The 9,590-nt window shown below is 35.2% G+C and overlaps 1 non-coding gene across 1 annotated transcript; it reads left to right on the plus strand.

Moving 5' to 3' along the window:
• Positions 1–8,121: 8,121 nt before the first annotated feature.
• On the plus strand, positions 8,122–8,193 carry Trnam-cau (transfer RNA methionine (anticodon CAU)). The gene has a single exon. It is a non-coding gene; the product is annotated as a tRNA-Met (tRNA).
• Positions 8,194–9,590: the final 1,397 nt, after the last annotated feature.

Consider the following 9,590-nt stretch of genomic DNA (forward strand, 5'->3'; position numbering starts at 1 on the left):
AGTTTGAGTTTGAGTTTGAGTTAACTTTTGTAATGTCCACAGAAAAGACACCGGTTTTCCCGGACGTCTTTGACCCAAAAGCGGCATTCTAGCAAAATAGTAGGAAAAAGTCTTGTTAAAACGGGAAATATCTTCCCCCGACATTGGAAAGTGCTGTAATCATTAGTATTCCGCGCGCGGCCCGGTATTGATTGCGTCCCGGCGCCAAAACAATCCCCAAAGTAATGATTTTTCTCCCTGGATGATAATTAAAAATTGGAAACGTTGCTTTTGCCATTGTGAAAGTTTTAGTTGTGTAATATCAGAAAATCATAAAATCAAATTCATGTAATAGGTACATCAGTAGTCCTAGAGATTTTCCTTGCACGTACGTCATGTTGTTAGTGCTGGACAAAATTAAAATATCGACCATCCTGTTATCGATAAGTACCTCTGCAATTAGTCATACTTGTTATGAACAAAATGCTGCACTTCATGATAAAAGCAAGCCGCTTTCCACAGTGATAGTAGGGACCAAACTGAGCGATTTGACCCGCAGCAGCGGCAGTTTCACCCCTTAGGAACAGAGATGGCGCCACTTCTTTAAATTTCCGCTATGCACCTGTTACATCAGTGGAAGTTGAAAAATCTTTCTTATTCTTTCTTTCTGTATATTTGTGTTATGGATTTTAAAGTATTAAAAAAATTATAGTATCGTTATTCTTGTTCATTTATTTCCAAACATGCCACATTTGTTTATGACATTACGAGTATTGTGAGAGTTATACGACATCGATAAACTAAATGGGGCATTTTCTATGAAAAGGGACCTTATTCTCGATGGCGCTTACACCGCACAGCGTCGCGCGGCATTGTATTTATACCGGAGCATCGTCTATAATGGCGTAAGCGCCATCGACAATAAGGTCCCTTTTTATAAAAAAATACCACAAATATCGGAAGGAAGTCACTAGCGTTACCTTGTTCCTGCTAGAAAAATTTCTAGATCTAAACATGACTACAAACTAGTTTCACTTACAAGCTTCAAACAAATCTAACTCACAATCAGTTCAATTTTATTTTATTTTGCATTTCAATTGTACAATTATCTTAAAAATTAACAGTTCAATATCACAATGCTATCTTAAACTACCTCAGACTAATTATACATTCAAGTCTCGGCCAAAATAAGCCAACTGCAGCGAAGGGTTACTTGCGAATATTAGGCACTTGGATTGGACTTTTGGGGGGTTAAAGTAGGTGACTAGACATGGCATGATAGTAAGAAGTGGGCAAGATGTAATCATTAGTTGTAAAGTGTAGTTGAATGGTAGGGTTAAGTAATAACTGCTACTTGCATTGAACTTTTGGGGGGTTAAAGCTGGACGTGATACGATGTGTATAATTACACGGTCAAAGATGTAATCATTACTTGTAAAGTATAGTTGATTTGGGCACGAGAGGGTTAAGAATCATTTGGTACTTGGATTGGACTTTTGAAGTGTTAAAGTGGCTGTTTGAAGTTTTAACGTAGTATGATGGTTGATGATAACAAGATGTAATAAACTGAAATAGATATCATATACTAAAGAAAAAGTGACCAAGTCCACCGGCCGGCCGGCGTGGCCGGGTGGTCTAGTGGTCAGGACGTTATTAGCCGCGTAAGCTCAAGACGCTGGTTCGATTCCCGCCTCGGCCACCGGTGGACTTGGTCACTTTTTCTTTATATGATATCTACTCAATTTGTAATTTATATATAGTTATTAGTGTGACTACTTAAAAAACACAAATCAAATATTTCATAAAAATAATTTGATTTGTTCCCTAGGGTTAAGTATCTGTTCGTTCCTGATTAACTAGAAACTAAATAGTGGTAGTATAAAACAATTATAAGGAGTTTGGTGTGCTAAGGTAAATGTACCAACAAGTGAAACTTAATATTTTTCACTTTTCACCACACTTCACTTTCCTATTATTACTTTCTCGATTATTGTCTTAACTACAATCTATCCATGCTTTCTCCCGGGTTACGACCTTACAATATTTCCTCAAAGCCTATTTAATTACGCCATTGATACCAAGCAACACAATTAAGTGTCCAATTATAATCCTTATTCCTATGCGATAAGGTGTACAAGTGACCAGTTAAGAGTGTCAATGGTGCTAATATCGTAAAAAGACAGAGGTTAAACCTCAGGACATAAAGCGTGAAAGTCATGACCAATAATGGATCTTATTTCTTTGTGATAGGGTGTATGAATGATCAGTCTCGACAGAACTCAGGACATAAAGCGTGTGTCATAAACGCGATGATGTCGACGCCTACGCATGTGGGGATAGGGTTGTCGATCCTCAAAATATTGTACATATTAAGAAAATAAATGGAGCCCTACTATTATAATTGCGATAGTAACTCTCTCTGTCTGTTTGTTACTTGAAGCGATTTAAATAAGATTTGGGTTGGATAAAGATTGAGGCCCGGGAAAGGACATCATCATCATTCCACGCAGACAAAGTCGCGGGCAGACCTTAGTTTAAAATATTTTATTAAGAAAATACTTATATGTAAACGCATAAAAAATATCCATTGTTAGCTAAGCAAAGTAAAGCTAAAGCAATGTGGCACTTTTAAATTTATATAAAAATATACTTGTACTTACTGTGTAAATCATTCAAAAATTTGTTTGAGACACCTACTTGGGGAGATGGCCAGTAAATGGGTAGTTTACCCCATTTATTTGAATGTAAAGCGAATAATGAGAGCAGATAAGATAATGACCATACCATAATATATCATAAAGCATAATGATTCAAAACATATGAATATGATATACGCTTTTGTTCAGTACTAATAAGTACGAAATAAATATGTAGGCATAGGCAACTACTATTAAGTAATTACCAACAGTGAAATAACTAGATACGAAAGCAACAATATACTTTTATTGTAGATAGATTCAATTTCGTTGTGAAATATTCGCTGAAGACATCTTTGACAAGATTTATTTAAAAAAATACGGTTTGTACCTCACTCCCGACTAGTGATGCGCCGCGCTAAAAATCGATATCGACGCCAAAAGCAAGATTAGCGGACCTTATCCCCAATTTCATCTAAATACTGGCTATAATCCCAACAATACAATGGTGACAAAAATAATAAATATGGCCGGTTCCGCCCACCATGCAACAATGGCCCGCCGTCTGTGTTTCAATATTTTTGTGCTGGGGTCGTAATGGGGGATAAAACAAGGCCAGTGATACGTGTGTTGACACCCGGGAACTATTATTTTTACGCGTGGAACTAATGCGTGGCGATTTTGGTATTAATGGAACGAATAGCAGTAACGACAGTTGGTTTAGATAGGTTTGAAATTGGACAGCCTGTTGCGCGGTTAAGGTAAATTCAGTTTTTATTTTTGAACAGTCATAACAAAGTTCTTTTTTGTAATGTAACTGACACATTTAACTCCAATAACATTATCTGCTGCTGCATTTTACATAATAATTTAAAATAAAAAAAATCAAATTTTCTGGATAAGGTGGCTATTAAAACGTCGAACGATTCGCAAAAGTGAGGCAATTGTATTCGTATTCCCAAAAAGTCACCAAAACCAAAAACCAGTAGCCACCCCAGTCAGACTCACGCCTAATCTCCTAACAAAGCGTTAGAGGAACATTTTGGCGCGAAAATAATGAAGTACACGTGCCAAGCCTGGGAACACGGCACAATGGACACGTGGCGATGCTATCAATCGAACTAACTGCACCAACAAAACTGCTCGGACAAAACACCAGAGAGATTGGACAGATATATTGATAAAGATAACGCCAAAAAGCTGCATACGTGCCTACAGCGTGGAACCTCGTCTTAGCGACAATTTAGGCAAGTGCTTTCATGCAGCTGACATAAGTTTCATTCATAACATTTATCACTTCGATTTGTTAAAAGATTGCTCCAATCCACACCGATGCTATAAAACGGGGATTTAGACCCCCAGGTGATAGAGGTTTGATGCGATGTTATTCATATTTATCGTCCCTGACGTAAACTTTATCACCTATATATTTACATTTTTCAATACATAAAACATCGCGCGGGAACCCAGTCGTAAGTTGGAGCAACAAGTCGGTACGGCGCATAAATTTGAATTCAAAATGTGTAAACAGCTCAATGAGATTTTATTTAGCGTCCCGAGAGTTTTATAGTAACACAGCGTATCTTTATTCGCCTTCTTTATGTACCTCTAATTACACGGTGCGAGCGATGATGGCCCTCAGTGTCAACTTAAGAAAAATCATTGACAATAAACCACGCGTGTTCGGAACGATTTCTTACCGCTTAACCATAAGGTGCAATATGTAATGGACGCTTTAAAATATGATCAGACTATTACTGAGAAAGATAAAATACGTCCTACGCCTTCAACAAAACAATGTGTCTGCGACGATGAAAAGTAAAACGAAAGTAAAAAGACGACAGCACCCAAACATAAATGTGCATGACTTGCATTCGTACTGAGCAATAAAATAATAATTATACACAAGTGACTTATTAGCTATACACGATCGGAACGATGTGAGAATAAAACTGGGCGATCACGATACGAGCCGTTACGAATCTGATAACAAAGGTGACGGCGATAAAGTCGAAAATGCAAAACAACAGGCTGTTGTTACTACAGTTTATGACTGGCATATAAAAAGTAAGAGCAAAATAACAAAAGATTTAACAATAGAAGTGCGTCGTATCATTTGTTAAACGTCCCTTTTGATGACGACCACTATTATGAATGATGGAAGGGACATGGGGGATAAAATAAAGCATATTTGCAATGTAACGTTTGTGGTTCTATTTTTAACAAAAATCTTTTCAAATCGAAATAACAATGACTTTATCAAACTAGACATAGACATAGACATAGGATTAAGGAAAAGGTAAATTTCTACATTCTTACGACAAAATATGAAAGACGCTCATAAAACAATTCGCAAAATTGCTGATATAATTTATTAAAGTAGGGCAACATCGTCACACGCCAACCCCATTCATAAAGATTTTTTATCGTCACCTACGTTTCCGAAAACATCCTAATCACCATCTTTGCTCACTCAATTTTAAATTTTAGATCCCTCAGCTTAGAGTTTAGTTTTGTTTGTGTAAACTAACAGGCTTATGATTGATGGTTTTGGAAGCTGTGTCATTTGACTAACGACACCTTAATGCGGAGTATTTAGTCAGGAGCGGAATGGTTTTATTGTGAGAGCGCAATGTATCGAAAACTTTTAATTTTGGTTTATGGCTCGAGTAGCCCCTTTCAGCCCTTTGCGAGGGTTATTCGACGTTTCGTTTTATTTGTTGGCCGTATGCTGGACTGTAAATGACTTTCTCATCAAACATGTTACAATATTTAAGTAATGTTTTTAATTTGATTTATTATAAAAGGTATGAGTACAAATACAAAATCCTTTTTTTTAATGTATGTATTTTTTTAAAGAATCAAACACTGAAAAGTAGAAGACGTACCTAGAACGGCCTTTCTAATTTCATTATAATCAGACTTTTAAAATTTTTCCTAAGTAAATAAGTAAAATACTGCATTTTTACATTAATAATAAATAATCAATTTATTACTACTGAATAAAATAAAGAAGTAAGCTGTACAATAAATTTAAGTTAGGTAAACCTCATTATTATTGCATTCAGCTAATTATTTAATTTGCCTCTTAAGATATAAGTTAATATGTAGCAGAGAACGTTGGACGTGATTTTCTACCTACACCTGCATATTACCATGATATAGCGTCTTTAATTACAAACAATGCTCCAGAGGTGTCAAAACAGCCATAAATCGTCCCAATCTTATTAAACTTCGTCAAAGGGTTCACATTCCGACCAAGCAATAACCAACACCCCACCATAAAGAAAGCTAGGGTCACCGCGGGGTGTCTTTGTACCATTTTATTGGCCTTAGCGGACTCCCCGAGGTGCACATTGTAAGTGTACCAGCCCTATGATAGCCAGATAATTTAAAAAGTCATATAAGTCGTTAGAAATGTAACATCTATATGACGTTCTGTTATAAATGGACACTTACGGCAGTTATGGCATATTTGTTAATTCTGCCCGGTATTTGGATATTGTGATCTCATTTTCTCCAAAAGGTCGTAAGTGTATACATAATTATAGTGAACTTAGGTCGTTATTCAAATGGTTTTAGACGTTTTATTCGTAGTGACCACATGCTCAGTGCTAATGAGTGCATTAGGATATCGTGTTGCGTTCAATGATATTTATTGCGAAAATTGCGAATATTGTTTTCGGTGTTGTATTCTATTTGATAAAAATACGACGTGATAGGTTGTAGATACCTATATTAGTTTTATACATAATTATAAAAACATTTTTCTATTAATGAATACAACCAAATTGATTTATTGGTTATTGAAGTGCATTAGCATGCGCTACTGTTCACGTGTAGTTATATTTTATTTCTTAAACAATAAAACCTATACCTTCGCATAAAGTTTAAAAGGGCATCCACCACGCAAAGTTGCAGTATGGAGATTGAATTATTACAATATACATATCATACAACAACTAGATCATATTTGCAAGGTCTGACTCTAATAGATTAAGGTTGGCCTGTTAAAAAAGATCATCAAAACAAGTAAGTATTATGTAAGAAACAAACGGTCATATTTCGGTAAAATTAAATTGGCGTATTTGCCCTTTTTACCTATGTAGGGCATCATGTGATGCCTAAATAGAGTCTGTTCGGAAAGAGAAGAGTCGTGGAATGTATGGAGCCCAATACATTTTACGACTCTCCTTTTTCCGAACAGACTCTAACAGTAACATTGTTTAGGTCAATTTGTCAGTATCATAATTACCCAGGGTTTACCCTGAGTTTTTTTACCCATTTCTTCCAGAAGGATTTGGTGAAACTTATTTATCTAATATTTATATTTATTTGTACATATTTTAATTTGTGTATATTGTGTAAGCACAAATAAGTATTTTAAATTGCTTGTTTACGATTACACTACTTCATTATGATGAAAATAAAATCGACATAATGCAATTGAAGTGGAAGGTAAGTATTATTAATAATTGTGTAATAATTGTGTAATTTTAATTTTATTTATAACCTATTTTAATTTAATTTTAATTGTAATGTTTAATTTGTACCATAGACCATCATTGTTGTCTGAAGCTAAATAAATGATTATGATTATTATTTTTTATTGACGAATATTACATTTTATCTACAATCAAAAATCGAATACTAAACTGATTACAAGTAGGTTTTGCGAATGTTTAAGACAAAGAGTTTAGATATGTAAATAAGAATTAGGTATAAGTTATATAAAAGTTTCTAAAAACCATGTAAGTACTTAACACGACAAGTTAACTTGCAAAAACCATTCAATAACTACAATTAGCTTGTATTCAAGTACTCGTTCAGTTCACTGGCTAGAGTGTTGCCTCAGGCTACTGATACTCACTACTTGCCACTTGTGCCGAGTTGCTAAACACTTCACTTATTGTATTTCATATTTCATTTCGTTTATCGAATTTGTAGAGTGCGTTGCGTGAGAGTGTAAAAAGCGCTGGCAAATGGCGTTATTTGTGGCAAATTTTATTTTAATAATAATTTTATTTTAATATTAACCTTTAATGCTGCTTTTTTGTAAAAATACCTAACCTATAATTTATTTATTGATACAAGGCCAACATTTTCAGTGGAAGAATTCTGTCGTAAAAGTTTTAAACGTGCTTAATTTAAATGTAATTCTAATTTGTAGATATTGCAATTGAAATCCGAGCGTCTATTTGTTACCGTGTATTTATTAATATTCTTTAAAATTCATACATTGTATAAAAATACTCAATAATAATCAAGAAATTTATTTTAAAATAAATTCAAATTTAAAGCTCTTAACACTATGACAATAAGGGCCACTAAAATTATAAGCGATAAAAAGTACAAACAGATACATCTAAATTAAATACAAACTACACTAATGGCACTTAATATATCAATATCAGTTTCATGTGTATCATCGATATCTAAAATTAACTCCGCGCGTCATCACTAGCGCGCGCGGCAGCTATACTCAAATTTCGCCCACTCCGTCATAAGCAGAGTGGCGCAGTGGAAGCGTGCTGGGCCCATAACCCAGAGGTCCGTGGATCGAAACCACGCTCTGCTATCAACTTTTTGCATTTTTATTTTAATTTTTTTACTTTTATTTTTATTTATTTTTAATGGTAACACAAATATATCAAGGTTTTACTAAAATGGATACATTTTTAACGTTTTATTGCATGACATAGTAAAAGAAATATATATTTGAGTAAATATTTTTTTTGAAATAAATGTGTAGTAATAAATTAATGACTCTACTAATACTAACTGATAATATTTTTCCATCCTTATTATTACAGGGTATTCTTTAATTATCCGCTGCGTAACAACCTAAACATGTTCCTCTCACTCGACTACGCATCAAAAAGAGGGGTTATATTTTAAAATTCCCTACAAATTCCCTTTGCAAGTGAACTCTCAATAAAAAGATCATAAGTGATATACGTCTTCTAGTGACTTAAGCCCTTTTGTATGAAATGGACAGTTACACACATCTCTTTGCCCCGTCTTAGATATAACCAGTTTAAGTGAAATCCTAAGATCCATGATAACTACCTGTTATTGGAGGTCAAGTTATACTGGATTTTCTAAAAGCCGTATCAACGCTGCGATAACAAATATAACAATAGGGTTAATCCTACGCAGGTGTTAGATGTAGCACGCTTAGCCCCAATATAAGTTGGTCTCCTATCAAGAATATTTGTTACGGATATAGGGCTCACGTTTATCCGGTTTGCGGCCGTCTCTCGCCCTGACGCTGGCTTTATACTTATAGCATAGCAGGCCAGTTTATAAAGGTAGTGGCGCCATCTGATCGAGAATCAAATTTTCTTGATTTTCGAGGCACGTTTTTTCCTTAGACTATATCTTTGCTTTATAGCAATCAGTTCAGTATAATAGGTGATAATAGCAACCTCGAATTTAGTTGAAAATATTGTTTTACATAAAAATGTGTATGAAGTATGAAACACCTGTGTTGCGATAGAATATTTGAGCACTTTGACTGTCACTATTTAAGTATTTATCTGACGATAGACTGTATCTTCAGAATTTTTTTAAGGGCTTGTGCACAAATCACGCGAGGTCATTTCGGCTACTTTTTGACAAACTACTTTTTAGGGTTCCGTACCCAAAGGGTAAAAACGGGACCCTATTACTAAGACTCCGCTGTCCGTCGGTCCGTCAGTCTGTCTGTCTGTCAACAGGCTGTATCTCATGAACCGTGATAGCTAGACAGTTGAAATTTTCACAGATGATGTATTTCTGTTGCCGCTATAACAACAAATACTAAAAAGTACGGAACCCTCGGTGCGCGAGTCCGACTCGCACTTGGCCGGTTTTTGTATTTCATGTAGGTAATCGACATTAAACTATCCTTTTCACTCACTATTACTAACCGCAGTGATCTATAGTACATTTCGATACTAGTGCGGAAAGTATGTCGAGCCGCAGGCGAGTGGC

Source organism: Cydia strobilella, chromosome 7, assembly GCF_947568885.1.
Source record: "Cydia strobilella chromosome 7, ilCydStro3.1, whole genome shotgun sequence".
In the NCBI taxonomy this organism is placed as follows: Eukaryota; Metazoa; Arthropoda; class Insecta; order Lepidoptera; family Tortricidae; genus Cydia; species Cydia strobilella.